General features: G+C 46.5%; 1 protein-coding gene across 2 annotated transcripts in view; it reads left to right on the top strand.

Annotated features, from left to right (window-relative positions):
- LOC311144306 (sodium-dependent phosphate transporter 2-like) overlaps positions 1-15,260 on the top strand; it is a 107,697-nt gene that overhangs the window by 36,453 nt on the left and 55,984 nt on the right. Inside the window, exon 2 of one of the 2 annotated variants that reach the window (XM_084180338.1) lies at positions 11,547-11,605. The exons of the other annotated variant lie outside the window; for it this stretch is intronic. The gene's annotated coding sequence lies outside the window, so the exon portion shown is untranslated. The remainder of the gene's footprint in view (positions 1-11,546; positions 11,606-15,260) is intronic. 2 annotated transcript variants of the gene reach the window in all.

Genomic DNA, 15,260 nt, shown 5'->3' on the forward strand with positions numbered 1-15,260 from the left:
CTCTTTGAACCACTCCTACCCTGAGGCTCTCTCCTCTTTGAACCACTCCTACCCTGAGGCTCTCTCCTCTTTGAACCACTCCTACCCTGAGGCTCTCTCCTCTTTGAACCACTCCTACCCTGAGGCTCTCTCCTCTTTGAACCACTCCTACCCTGAGGCTCTCTCCTCTTTGAACCATAAACTATACTCTAGTGGGAGTGACTGGTGCTAAGACTGGATGACTGCTGCTAAGACTGGATGGCTGCTGCTAAGACTGGATGGCTGCTGCTAAGACTGGATGGCTGCTGCTAAGACTGGATGGCTGCTGCTAAGACTGGATGGCTGCTGCTAAGACTGGATGGCTGCTGCTAAGACTGGATGGCTGCTGCTAAGACTGGATGGCTGCTGCTAAGACTGGATGGCTGCTGCTAAGACTGGATGGCTGCTGCTAAGACTGGATGGCTGCTGCTAAGACTGGATGGCTGCTGCTAAGACTGGATGGCTGCTGCTAAGACTGGATGGCTGCTGCCAAGACTGGATGGCTGCTGCTAAGACTGGATGGCTGCCGCCAAGACTATATATAGATGGCTGCCGCAAGACTATATATAGATGGCTGCCGCCAATACTATATGCCTGCTGTCATGACTGACTGCTGCTATGATAACTATGGTTACTGTAGTATAATGGTTGCTATGGGTATCATGGCTGTTGCCGTGTTAATGATTGTTGTCCGGCGTGAGGAACTGCTGAAAAGAGAAAGACCAGGCAGATGAATATAGAGACAAAGAAAGACAGACTTACTCTAGATTCTACTCTAAAAGGCTGTTCCTAGATCATCCCAGAGAGCACAGACAGACACCAGTACTCTGGACTTTTAGATCGTGTAACTCTTAACAGCTGGTCCTAGATCAGCTTGGAGAACGATCCCTGTTTGTGTCGTTGTTCTGTTGTGAGAGTTGGTGTCTGCCTGCCTGTGACGAGAGGAGGAGAGAGAGCAGTATGAGGCTCAGTGTTCCTCTTTGAATGGAGTGATGGTGCCAAAGACCGGGAGAGAAGAAGCAGGGGGAACGTGCCAGATAGTGTGAAGGGGTCTGTGTGTTGTGTGCTTTTTCATTTTGCCCGACGCAGACATGCCTGTGCGTCAAGTGTGGGAGTAGGTCTGTGACGGTCATGGAATTTTGGACGATGGTTATTGTCCAGCCAAATGACTGTGGTCACAGTAATAACCGTTTGAATAGCAAAAAATAATAATTTCGCGCTCGCAAAAGAAGCACTTTTTCTCCTTTCCTCCGCCTGCATATGCTGCCATGGAAATAGAATGAACAGAACGGGCGTCCCCATTCAAGACAATGGTGGCATAATGGGTGGACTGACCCTGAGTATACAGGACCCGTAGGAGCAAAGCAGGAAGTAAAAGCAGGGTATGTACCCATTTTTAATATGTGCTGTGATTTTGTTGATTCAACTCAACTGGCATTACAAAAATACATTCCATTGCATGAGCCACATCAGTTAACCTCATTCGAATGAACATTCTACATGACCATGGAAATTATTGCATCACAATTACCAAGCAGCCATTGCGAGTTTACCCAGGAGTTTACCAGTCAGATTGCCATGGTAAGAGGTTCAAAGCTCGTTCTACTAATTATATATCTGTGCGCTGCTGCAGGGAGGGGGGGGGGGGTGTTGCCTAGGCAAACGAAGGCTTGTTTGCTACAACACCTTTGCTTGTTTCAGCAAGGAGCAACAAAGTTTAATCACGTTGTTAAGAGGTCCATGTTACCGCCGAAACGGACTCAACCGCATTAATGCCTGGCCGTCCCGTCTTCAGTTAGCTGTTCGTTCTACAAAATAAAAGAGGGTTTATTTTTTTTTTTTCATTCCGTCAGCGAGCTGCGAGCGTGTCCTGTTTTCTGTTGTAAACGGAGCGGGTGTGTAATCTTGTGATTCCAGAAGCGCCACTGGTGTATGGCTGTGTATTCTCTGTGTGTTACAATGTGGAAGTGACTGAGAGTCAGAGGAGGGTGCCCTTGGTCTAACTGCATGGCTGTTCCTCGGCGCTAGACTCACACACACCACCTCTCCTGTCCCCCCCTTCCCATCCCCTGTCTTCCTCCCTATTCGCTACCTCTGTCTCCCATCTCCCTGGCCTCCCCTCGTGCAATTGGCCATTCTGGGGTGCTCTGCATCCTAGCTGGTTTCTGATTGGCCTGCTGGTGCTGTGATGTAGCTGCGGATTCCTTCCTTTAAGAGGCAGTCTAGAGTCTAGACTGCTGCGCTGTGGCTGGCCGCGCTGCTCTCTCCTCTCTCGCTCCTCTCTCCTCTCTCGCTCCTCTCGCCGGCAACGCAACATCAACTCTACCTGCTGATTCTTCTCACTCACTATCTCTCTCACTCATCTCTCTCTATTCCTCTCTCTCTACTACTGTATCTCTCTCCATCTCAATCTCTCTGTCTATCCCTGTCTTTCTCTTTCGTCATTTATTCATCTCCATTCTTTTCACTGCATGTTGTTGATCTGATCCCTCTGTTCCTTCGTTCCCTCTCTTTCTGATGTGAGGAGACTGCATGCTGAAGGTGAGTGGAGTTGACTGCAAGACCAGCTATATGTCTGTCTCTCTCTCTCTCTCTCTCTCTCTCTCTCTCTCTCTCTCTCTCTCTCTCTCTCTCTCTCCTCTCCCCTCTCTCTCTCTCCTCCCCCCTCTCTCTCTCTCCTCCCCCCTCTCTCTCTCCTCCCCCCTCTCTCTCCTCCCTCCCCCTCTCTCTCTCTCCTCCCTCTCTCTCCTCCCTCCCCCCTCTCTCTCCTCCCTCCCCCTCTCTCTCTCCTCCCTCCCTCTCTCTCCTCCCTCCCCCTCTCTCTCTCTCCTCCCTCCCCCCTCTCTCTCTCTCCTCCTTCCCCCTCTCTCTCTTTCTCTCTCCTCCCTCCCCCTCTCTCTCCTCCCTCCCCACCTCTCCTCCTTCCCACCTCTCCTCCTTCCCCCTCTCTCCTCTCTCTCTCCTCCCCCCTCTCTCCTCTCTCTCCTCCCCCCTCTCTCCTCTCTCTCTCCTCCCCCCTCTCCTCCCTCCCTCTCTCTCCTCCCCCTATCTCTCTCCTCCCTCCCTCTCTCTCCTCCCTCTCTCGCACTCTCGCTCTCGCCTTCCTCCCCCTATCTCTCTCTCTCTCCTCCCTCCCCACCTCTCCTCCTTCCCCCTCTCTCCTCTCTCTCCTCCCCCCTCTCTCCTCTCTCTCCTCCCCCCTCTCTCCTCTCTCTCCTCCCCCCTCTCCTCTCTCTCTCCTCCCCCCTCTCTCCTCTCTCCCTCTCTCTCTCCTTCCTCCCCCCTCTCTCCTCCCTCCCTCTCTCTCCTCCCCCTATCTCTCTCTCCTCCCCCCCTCTCTCCTCCCTCCCTCTCTCTCCTCCCTCTCTCGCACTCTCGCTCTCGCCTTCCTCCCCCTATCTCTCTCTCTCTCTCCTCCCCCCCCCTCTCTCCTCCCTCCCTCTCGCGCGCTCTCTCTCCTCCCTCCCCCTCTCTCTCTCTCCTCCCTCCCTCTCGCCCTCTCTCTCTCCTCCCCCCTCTCTCTCTCTCTCTCCTCCCTCCCTCTCTCTCCTCCCTCCCCCTCTCTCTGTACTGAAGCATATTAGCTTCTTTATGTGTGTGCGTTTGCTGCAGGTATCCAGCCTTGTACCCTGTTGAGGTGTCATGGAGGATCTAGGATTATCAGCTGATGGTGTGTGCATTAGCTATGGGTCCTTATGGCATTCACAGTGTGTGTGTGTGTGTGTGTGTGCATTAGCTATGGGTCCTTATGGCATTCACAGTGTGTGTGTGTGCATTAGCTATGGGTCCTTATGGCATTCACAGTGTGTGTGTGTGTTATTGCCCAGAGCCTGTCTGTGCTATATTGATAGTGTCTTTCTGTCAGTGCTGATCACTGCTGCAGACTAGGTAGCGTTGGATTGTGACGCGTTGTGGACACAGTTGTGATGCGTTGTGGCCACAGTTGTGATGCGTTGTGGCCACAGTTGTGATGCGTTGTGGACACAGTTGTGATGCGTTGTGGATGGCTGGCTGCTGCAGAGCGGTGGATTCTGGGAGATTAATGAGTTATACACCAGCCACCGCAAACTATTCAATTAGAGATGGAAGCCCTCATTAAATTAATAGCCAGCCGTCTTTAATTTGGCCGCGGTAAATCCAACAGCCTGGTTTGTTGTGCAAGGTTACCGTATTATTGGAGATAGTCAGCCCAGGTACCTGGTGGGCTGTCGCGTCTGGAGCTGTCGCCTCTGGAGCTGTGCACTGTCTCGCGGCTAGATCACGGAGTACAGGCTGTTCATTCAGACTACACTGTCTCGCGGCTAGATCACGGGGTACAGGCTGTTCATTCAGACTACACTGTCTCGCAGCTAGATCACGGAGTACAGGCTGTTCGTTCAGACTACACTGTCTCGCAGCTAGATCATGGGGTACAGGCTGTTATAAGCGTCATCTTTTTTAAATCACGTCACTTTTAATACTTTTTTTGGGCCTGCATCTTTCATTGAACACTACAGGAAAGGCCATGGCCCGACCCATTAAAGGCCCCCACCAGAGGACAATGCCACCCCCATTAAAGGCCCCCACCAGAGGCCAATGCCACCCATATTTCGACATTATTCCTTTCCCATAACGAATGATGCAGGCTTCTAATAAATCTTCAACATTAGCTAGCAAATGTTATCTGTTGTTGCAACAAACATTAGCTAGCAAATGTTATCTGTTGTTGCAACACCATATTCAAAAGAATAGCCAGCTGCCCAGGCTATGGCTGGTTCTGGAGCTGTCATAAGCATGTAGGGAAAACTTCACCACAGATGGATAGGGGGAAACCAGATGGATAGGGGGAAACCAGATGGATAGGGGGAAACCAGATGGATAGGGGGGAAACCAGATGGATAGGGGGAAACCAGATGGATAGGGGGGAAACCAGATGGATAGGGGGGAAACCAGATGGATAGGGGGAAACCAGATGGATAGGGGGGAAACCAGATGGATAGGGGGGAAACCAGATGGATAGGGGGGAAACCAGATGGATAGGGGGGAAACCAGATGGATAGGGGGGAAACCAGATGGATGGTGGGAAACCAGATGGATGGGGGGAGACCAGATGGATAGGGGGGAAACCAGATGGATGGGGGGAGACCAGATGGATAGGGGGGAAACCAGATGGATAGGGGGGAAACCAGATGGATAGGGGGGAAACCAGATGGATAGGGGGGAAACCAGATGGATAGGGGGGAAACCAGATGGATAGGGGGAAACCAGATGGATAGGGGGAAACCAGATGGATAGGGGGAAACCAGATGGATAGGGGGAAACCAGACGGATAGGGGGGAAACCAGACGGATAGGGGGGAAACCAGACGGATAGGGGGGAAACCAGATGGAAAGGGGGAGACCAGATGGATAGGGGGGAGACCAGATGGATAGGGGGGAGACCAGATGGATAGGGGGGAGACCAGATGGATAGGGGGAAACCAGACGGATAGGGGGAAACCAGCATCTTTGACTTCCTTCGCCCACTATTGTTGTCTCCAAATATTTGTCCATAAATTGTGAATCTGCATGGAGATAGAAACATTATGAAGCTCTGGTAATATGGACAGCCTAGCTATTGAACGGTTTGGATGTTTGGTTTTTTTTTAGGCTTGGGCGGTATACCGTGTATACCGTTTTTTTTGTTGAAAAAGCCACAGGATGGTTTTTAAAATACCGTCACAACTATTTTTTTCAGGTTTTTCAATACATTTGAATAGTTGTAGTTACTTTAAGTAAATACCTGCAGTCAACTTGTGCAATACGTTAGGAGATAAAGCAGGTTGAGTTCTTCATTTCACCTGTCACATTACCAAGCTTACCATAGTCCCCCAGAACAGTTGAGCCAGTCACGTGTTTGTTTTGTAAATAGCTCAATGGGAGAAAGCGGGAGCTGGTGAGTCCATAGCGTTCTATATCTATCGGGCGAATCTCTGTTGTGCAGCGCACATGAGGTGATGAAGTTACAATTGTATGCAATTCACTACTAAATGTTTGCCGTCAGATATCTTATAATGGCTTTTCTGCCAGACGTTAAAGAGCTCTGGATGAGTTCTGTACAGCTGCTATTTTTTCCCTGTGCGTCCTACTAGCGTTTTTTCCCTCCTCCGTTCTCCCCTCTGCTCCGTGTACACATGCCGCTCTTCCTTCATAAAAAGCATGCATCGCAAAGTTTTCTTGTTCACTTTCGCTTGTAAATGGCCACACTCACCGAAAAATGACATTCGATAGCTACTAGCTATGCTTGTATAACTTTATGAGCTGGATTTACCATTCATTTATGTTCGTTTTCGCTCTTTAGCATTTAGCTAACGGCGTCTGTGATTTCACTCTTAGTTTGTGCTAATTTTGTTAGCATTGTTGTAATAGAGAACCAAAGGGCTTGTCTTGCATTTTAGCGCCCCCTTGTGTGCTACGCCGGTAATACCGTAAATCCCAGGATGAGAGAAGGACAGTAGGACAATATGAAAATCTGGATACTGCCCAAGCCTAGCGTTTTTGTACATTGTAATGGACACTGTGCATCCTTTGGTAGGCTGCTGGAAGGCTATTCGGCTGTGCTACAGCAATGCCGAGTCAGCCCGTGCTCATGCCATCGTTCTCACAGCTAGTGGAAGTATAAATGAAAAGCTACAATGACTTTGCTGCAAATTATATGTAACAACACCCTGAGCGCATCTGACAATGAAACACCAACACAAATGTAACAAAATAGATCAACAAGTTTGTGGAATTTTCATTTGTTGGATAGACACTTGTGACTTCTAGCTGCACCAATCAAAGCACTGTTGTAGCGTGGTCAAAACCATTCATCTTGGGGGCAACGATTATATCACACACAATTTTACAATTTGTATATACAGAATAATACAGAAATATACAGAATAACTCAAAAAACAAGTGAAACTTGACAATTTATCCAATGGATTATAATAATTTGCTGGTAAAAAATAAAAGGTTGGAGGTGCAAGAACCTTGAATTAGCTCCATGGCTCATGCGGCCATGTGTAGGTGAAAAAGCTGTTTTGGCTCAGCTCGGTCGCGACTCGCTTAGAGGAAGAACTTTGCAGGCATTTATGATGAATATACATGCTAGTGGATGGTAACATAAAAAATCAAACCCAGCCCGGTGCCTCCCAAGTGGCGCAGTGGTCTAAGGCGCTGCATCGCAGTGCCTGAGGCGTCACTACAGACCCGGGTTCGATCCCGAGCTTTGTCGTAGCCGGCCGCCACCGGGAGACCCATGAGGCGGCGCACAATTGGCCCAGCATCGTCCGGGTTAGGGGAGGGTTTGGCTGGCCGGGATGTCCTTGTCCCATCGCGCTCTAGCAACTCCTTGTAGCGGACCTGGCGCGTGCACGCTGACTTCGGTCGCCAGTTGTACGGTGTTTCCTCCGACACGTTGGTGCGGCTGGCTTCAGGTTAAGCGAGCAGTGTGTCCAGAAGCAGTGCGGCTTTTGCGGGGTCGTGTTTCGGAGGACGCCTGGCTCTCAACCTTCGCCTCTCCCGAGTCCGTACGGGAGTTGCAGCGATGGGACAAGACTGTAACTACCATTTGGATATCACGAAATTGGGGAGAAAAAGGGGTAAAAATTACAACAACAACAAAAAACTAGCCCTGAAAAGTATAAGCACGTCATATCATAGTGGAAACACACAGCATTGACACAGAAGTTATCTCTTTGGATTTCACACTTCAACACCAAATATATCATACTTTGACTAAAATGATGACTTATTTACTTAAATCATTGTGTAACATCATGGGTAAGCTATGGGCCTTTGTCTTTCAGATGAAACATTGTGAATTTCCACTTTTGTGGAAAGGTTGGATAAGGTCAACTGGGTAGCCTAATTCATTGGCCCATTGTGAGGCCCATTTTTTTTTTTTAATGGTCCTCTGTAGCTCAATTGGTAGAGCACGGCGCTTGTAACGCCAGGGTAGTGGGTTCGATCCCCGGGACCACCCATACGTAAAAATGTATGCACACATGACTGTAAGTCGCTTTGGATAAAAGCCTCTGCTAAATGGCATATTATTATTATTAAAGGTATCTGTGACCAACAGATGCATATCTGTATCCCCAGTCATGTGAAATCCATAGATTAGGGCCTAATTTATTTATTTCAATTGACTGATTTTCCTCATATGAACTGTAACTCAGTACAGTCTTTGAAATTGATGCATGTTGCATTTATATTTTTGTTCAGTATATTTCTTTGGCCATTTTGAGGTCGAATTTGATGAAGCTCAGAACGTGTGTAATTTGGTTTGATTTGAGGAAAGGTAGTCTAAAGTAGGAGAGGCAGAGCGGTAAGGAGAGAGAGTTTTAGCCTGTTATAGAAGATTTTAAATTGAATGTTAAAGGCCCAATGCAGCCATTTTTGTCACAATATCAAATAATATCTGGGTAACAATTAAGTACCTTACTGTGATTGTTTTCAATTAAAATGGTAAAAAATAAACAAAAATAGCTTCTTAGCAAAGTGCAATTTCTCAAGCGAGAATTTTGCTATGACTGTCTGGGAGTGGTCTGAGTGGGGAGGGGAAAACTGAAAATTAGCTGTTATTGGCAGAGAGGTTTGGAACTCTCTTTCTTATTGGTCTATTAACTAATTTACTGCCTGGTGATGTCATCAGGCTGAAATTTCAGGTGTTCTTTTCAAACAGCTCTTACACTAAAAGGGCATTATCATAATGTTAACAATTTCACAGTATTTTTCCGACCTCAGTGTGGAAATATATATATATATATATATATATAAAACACAGGAAAATCACGTTTTTGACTGCACTGGGAAAAAATCTAATCAGATGTTATTGGTCGCGTACACATATTTTGCAGATGTTATCGCAGGTGCAACGAAATGCTTATCTTTCTAGCTCCAACAGTGCATTAATACCTAACAATACACACAACCCCCCCCCCCCCCCCCCCCCCCCCAAAAAAAAATATAATTAAAGGAATTAAGAAATATCAGAATGAGCAATGTCAGAGTGTGGAATATAAATATATGTGTATGATGGTGTGTATACACAGTTTATGAATAGAAAAGGTGTGTACAGCAGTAGTTACAGTATATAGAATGAGCCATGACTAGAATACAGTATATACATATGAAGAGGGTAAAACAGTATGTAAACATTATTAAAGTGACCAGTGTTCAATGAGTATGTACATAGGGCAGCAGTCTCTTAGGTGCAGGGCAGGGAACTGGGCGGAGGCCGGCTAGTGACAGTCTCTAAGGTGCAGGGTAGAGTACCGGGTGGTAGCCGGCTAGTGACAGTCTCTAAGGTGCAGGGTAGAGTACCGGGTGGTAGCCGGCTAGTGACAGTCTCTAAGGTGCAGGGTAGAGTACCGGGTGGTAGCCGGCTAGTGACAGTCTCTAAGGTGCAGGGTAGAGTACCGGGTGGTAGCCGGCTAGTGACAGTCTCTAAGGTGCAGGGCAGGGAACTGGGCGGAGGCCGGCTAGTGGTGTCTGTTTAACAGTCTGATGGCCTGGAGATAGAAGCTGTTTCTCAGTCTCTCGGTCCCAGCTTTGATGCACCTGTAGATGGTAGCAGGGTGAACAGGCCGTGGCTCGGGTGCCTGAGGTCCTTGATGATCTTCTTGTTCTTCCTGTGACACCGGGTGCTGTAGATGTCCTGGAGGGCAGGCAGTGTTGCCCCCGGTGACACGTTGGGCTGACCACACCACCCTCTGGAGAGCCCTGCGGTTGCAGACGGTGCCGTTGCCATACCAGGCGGTGATACAGCCCGATAGAATGCTCTCAGTGGTGCATCCGTATAAGTTTTTGAGGGTCTTAGGTGCCAAGCCACATTTTGTTCAGCCTCCTGAGGTTGAAGAGGCGCTTGTTGTGGCTTCTTCACCCCGCTGTCTGTGTGGGTGGACCATTTCATATTGTCAGTGATGTGCACGCTGTGGAACTTGAAGCTTTTCACCCTCTCCACTGCGGTCCTGTGGATGGGGGCGTGCTCTCTCTGCTGTCTCCTGAAGTCCACAATCAGCTCCTTAGTTTTGGACGTGTTGTTTCCTACCTTCACCACCTGGGGGCGGCCCGTCAGGAAGTCCAGGACCCAGTTGCACAGGGTGGGGTTCAGACCCAGGGCCTCGAGCTTAGTGATGAGCTTGGAGGGCACTATGGTGTTGAAGGCTGAGCTGTAGTCGATGAACAGCAATCTTACATAGGTATTCCTCTTGTCCAGATGGGATAGGGCAGTGCGATTGCGTCTTCCGTGGATCTGTTGGGGTGGTATGTAAATTGTATTGGGTCTGGGGTGTCGGGTAAGGTGGAGGTGATATGGTCCTTAACTAGCCTCTCAAAGCACTTCGTGATGACAGAAGTGAGTGCTACGGGGCGATAGTCATTCAGTTCAATTACCTTTACTTTCTTGGGTACAGGAACAATGGTGGACATCTTGAAGCAAGTGGGGACAACAGACTGTGATAGGGAGAGATTGAATATGTCCGTAAACACTGGAGCCAGCTGGTCTGCACTTGCTCTGAGAATGCGGCTTGGGATGCCGTCTGGGCCTGGCAGCCTTGCGAGGGTTAACACGGTTAAATATTTTACTCACGTCGGACACTGAGAACGAGAGCTCACAGTCCTCGTGAGCGCCGGTGGCCCGCGTCGGTGGCCCGCGTCGGTGGCCCGCGTCGGTGGCCCGCGTCGGTGGCCCGCGTCGGTGGCGCTACGTTTTCCTCCAAGCGGGTAAATGTGTTTAGCTTGTCTGGGAGCAAAAGAGGAGGTATTTGAGCTCTGTAGGATTAAATAAAGGTTAGGCTAAATAACATGAAAATTGACTGATCTGATATGGGGAAAGTGTTTGCTCACATTTTAATGTGTTTGTTGTAATTGAGAGCAGAACTGTAATCCACAAACACAGGGAACGGAGGGAATGTGGTAAAAAAAAAAAAAGTGGTTTGTCTAGACTTATCTCAAATGTGTTTTGACAGTAAAGAACAATTTGTAAAGAACTTTAAATCCCTCAGATTATTAGGATTAAGGTTGGGATTGTTTCTTTTCTATTTATTCAAGGACTGGCATTTGCCGAAGATTTTTATGAATTTTCCATCAAGATATTAGGCTAGATGAATCATAAAATACTATTATTCTATTTTAGTGTGTGTGTTGAAAAATTCCAACTTGTCCAATTATTTCCTTAATTAAATTTGAACACTGGTATTTCTTTAAGCTGCCTAAAGCTGCTATGTCCTTTTACAGAAGTTAAGTCTCTCTGTGGGGGGGGGGGTGGGGGTACCCTCGTGGGTTGATTTGTGTCATAAGTGAGTGTTTGTATGTGAGCCTGTATGAGCCTGTATGTAAGTATGTGATTTAGTGTATGTGAATTCTGTTTCTAAGAACTGCATTCTTGTTTTTGTTTTTTTAGTATTCTTTTTCTGTTTTATTGTTTTTATATAATTTGTATTTTAAATTTGTGTGACTTTCGTTGTCTATCAGTGTTTTTGTTATTTTTCATGTTTTTTTTGTTTTTTTTGTGGACCCCAGGAAGAGAAGTTGCTGTTTCTGCAAAAGCGGATCCAAGTAGACGGGAACATTCTAGAATGGTGAGCAGATGGGAGAGTTCTGTGAAGGTTCTAGAATGGTTCTGGTGTCTGGTCTGCTGCAGCGGTCTCGTTCACCGTTTCCCTGTTTAGAACATCTCAGACCTGACAATTCCCCCTGACACACACACACACACACACACACACACACACACACACACACACACACACACACACACACACACACACACAGCTATCTGGTTCTGTGCCACCGTTTAACCACCTTCTGTTAATTAATTAAATAAAATGTATGTCCCAAACAGTGGAGGCTGGTGACTTGAAAAATGTAGGAGGATGGAAGACCCACGGTATATATAGGCGCAGCGTGCACAGAGACTACAAAACGTGTTACAGAAATTGTCAAAGACAAATTTATTTTTACCTAAAACATTTAGTTAATACATTTTATAGTTACATATTATGGGGAATGGGAATGAGAGGGCTACTTACACAGTGCTGGGAAGGGATCACAGCAGTGATTGAATGAGGGTATGAGGCATGAGTTGAGGTGTTCAGAGGCTTGACTTCAGTGCAGGACAGGTGTTGAGGTGTTCATAGGCTTCAGTGCAGGACAGGCTCATCATGGATGGATGGTGTTGGAGAAGAGTTCAACTCTTCCACTGAGGGAAGGACAGGATTTGACTGGGAAGACAAAAAACAAATAACACAACACATTTAGACAAGAGCTAAGATTTGAGTTAGTCCAAGCAAGGATTAAAACCACATTTGATAATGTGTATTTGATTGACATTATTCTACGGTCTCAGTAATGAGAGTAAATTGACTTGGAGAGGAAACATTCAATGCCCCAGTGGATGAGAGGAAACATAAGACATGGCTTCAGTTCTTGTCAGAAGAGAGTTGACACTGATAGTGGATTGGAGTGGTCATCACCTCTTATCCAGAGAACAGAAGGAGAGTTAGCTGGAAATACCAAATATCAGATACATTCTGTTTCAGCAGTGCCATCATAGGTTTGGGCAACTAATTTCTCCATGAAGTTAAGCTCCGACATCTCAGAATTCACAAAGTCAAACACAGAATGCACATCTCGCCCACTTGACACATTTTACATTTACATTTTCGTCATTTAGCAGACGCTCTTATCCAGAGCGACTTACAAATTACACATCAAAGTAGCCCAAGAAACGTTCCTGAATAAAGCCCTGATCATCCACAAACCTGATGGTAACTGACAACTGTGAGTGACAGGTGTTGTGTGGTTTTAATCTATTTGCCAAGCGAAACATTTTGCTGCGTCAACCTATTTTTAATCTCACTTTTTAATGGATGACGCAATGGAAGCTATCAAAATCATTCTGAATTGATTTGGACATCCAAGAGAAGACCGTAGAAATGTACATGTGCTCAGCAAGTAAAGCATCGTAGCGTGCAATTACCTCTGCAAGCTCCTACCCTTGTTAGTAGAACTTCCCCTCTCATCGTATCGCCTAAAAGCCAACTTTTTTTTTGGGGGGGGGATGGATCAGCTTAATATTGCAGATAGATTGTATCTTCTATCAATGTAATTGTCTGCATCACTTCCAATCCCCCATGTTTTTTATATATATACTCCCCTTTATTACTTTTCAACCCCGCCATCCTTTCCCTACTTGGAGTAAATTAGTGAACAACAATGCCCAGGCCTCTACTTCCAGCCTATACTTACTATCTACACCTTATGGACACAGTTAATTTTACAATAATTCTATTATATATATATATTTATTTTTTTTTGCTCCTGAACTACTTCTACTCTCAACCTCTCCGATCATTTTCATGATGTCCATCCGGTTTGCTTCTATATGCCATATCTTTCTAACTGTGCTCTTTCCCAAAAGCGCCCAACATACAACCTATATACTTATTATGGACACAGTATGCTTACGTTATTAGCTATCTTTGTTAGCCAACTCTTACATGCCTTAAATGTAGTAGTGTCGATAAGCTGCTTGAGAAACATCCCTGTTTCTTCTTACCTTCTCGTTGTGTTGCGCAGTTTGAAAAAACGCAGACCTTTATCCATTACGTGATCGATGCAGGTTTTTCCCAGGAAGCTTGAATCTGATGTGGGCAATGAAAGGGGTTCTTCAACAACAAAAAATTCACTACATTGTCGTTAGCGTTAGCTAGCAATTCTGGCGGAGAAAACTGCGCTCTGGTAGCTAGCTAGTTAGGGCAAATTGAAATAAACTTGACACACAACTTGAAAGTCCTAAAACCAAGGAAACGATATATAATCTACCACCATGTCCTGTGGTTTGAATAAACTAATTGGAATTGAATAGTTCCCTAAAATGCCTCAATTATCACAATTTGACTATCTTAATCTATCCAATAATGTCACCAACTCACCAAGCTTCTAAGTCACACATGCGTAGTACTAGGTTAATTCTCTGATCCTTTGATCAGAGAATTGATTGGTTGGAGGACGTACTCTGGAAGTCATCATAATTACAATCCCCCCCCCCCCCCCTCCTCCTCTAAGGAGCCTCCACTGGCCTCAAATGGCACCCTATTCGCTATATATTGCATTACTATTGACCAGAACCATATGGGTCCTGGTCAAAAGTAGTGCACTATAAAGGGAATAGGGTGCCATTTCCCAACAGGTTATGTATCTGTCCACAGTCACTATGCAACATTTTGAGAATCAACCAGCAGTCTGTAGCCATTGTAGTGACTACGTTGTGTGACGCTGTAGTTTAGTGGGTGTTTATGGTTGATGTTGGGCCAGCGAAACACATGAGGGTCTGAGAAGGCACTACGTGTTCTAGAAAGATCTGGGCTGTGGGACAGAGGGAGGGAGCTGGAGAGAGGGTGGGCGTGTGTGTGTGTGTGTGTGTGTGTGTGTGTGTGTGTGTGTGTGTGTGTGTGTGTGTGTGTGTGTGTGTGTGTGTGTGTGTGTGATGTTTTAGAAAGGAGCTTCTTAGCCCACGTGCCCAGAGCACACAGTCAGTTAATGTGTTAGTCTGGCTTTCAAGCAGTTTACATTTAAATACCCTGTTAGACAATAGGCTTACTGTAGGAGAAAATGTGCAGCATTTACCTCCTATAAATTGACTTCGATAATCGGACAGAGAAATTGTTTAGTTCCATTTTATGTATCAGGTTGGGTTTTTGATCAGAGGGTGATATTTCTCTGGGTTTTGAAGCCTACGTGGTGGACTGGGCATCACAGGCAGGTCTAGCAGTGCGCTTCTGGCCAGACCCGGGTTCAAATACTATTCAAAATCATTACAAATACTGAAGCTGGGCTTGATTTGAGCTTCCTTGGTGCAATGGAAGCAATACAATAGTTGAGAAAGCGCAAACCCTGTGCATCTGGCACTCCAGGTCAGGCTGGAGCAAATGCTAAAATAATTTGAAAGATTTCAATGGTATTTGAACCCAGGTGTGTTCCTTCGTATCCAGAACCTGTTATTGTAGCTGACTCCACTGCAGTACACCAACCGTCTGTCTGACACATTCTAACACTTTCTGAAGTTGAGAGAAAATGTGTGTGTTATCGTACGTACTCCCATAATCTTTTGCTTGTGTCTGGCTCTGCCGCTTTGTCATCAGTTGGATACCAGATAGACAGGCTGAAATTATATTGTCTGCCATGACGCTGTCCCTGTCTGCCCAAATACAGGCCTCGGTTCAACTCATAAACAAG

Source organism: Coregonus lavaretus (genome assembly GCF_964263955.1).
Source record: "Coregonus lavaretus genome assembly, chromosome: 17".
In the NCBI taxonomy this organism is placed as follows: domain Eukaryota; kingdom Metazoa; phylum Chordata; class Actinopteri; order Salmoniformes; family Salmonidae; genus Coregonus; species Coregonus lavaretus.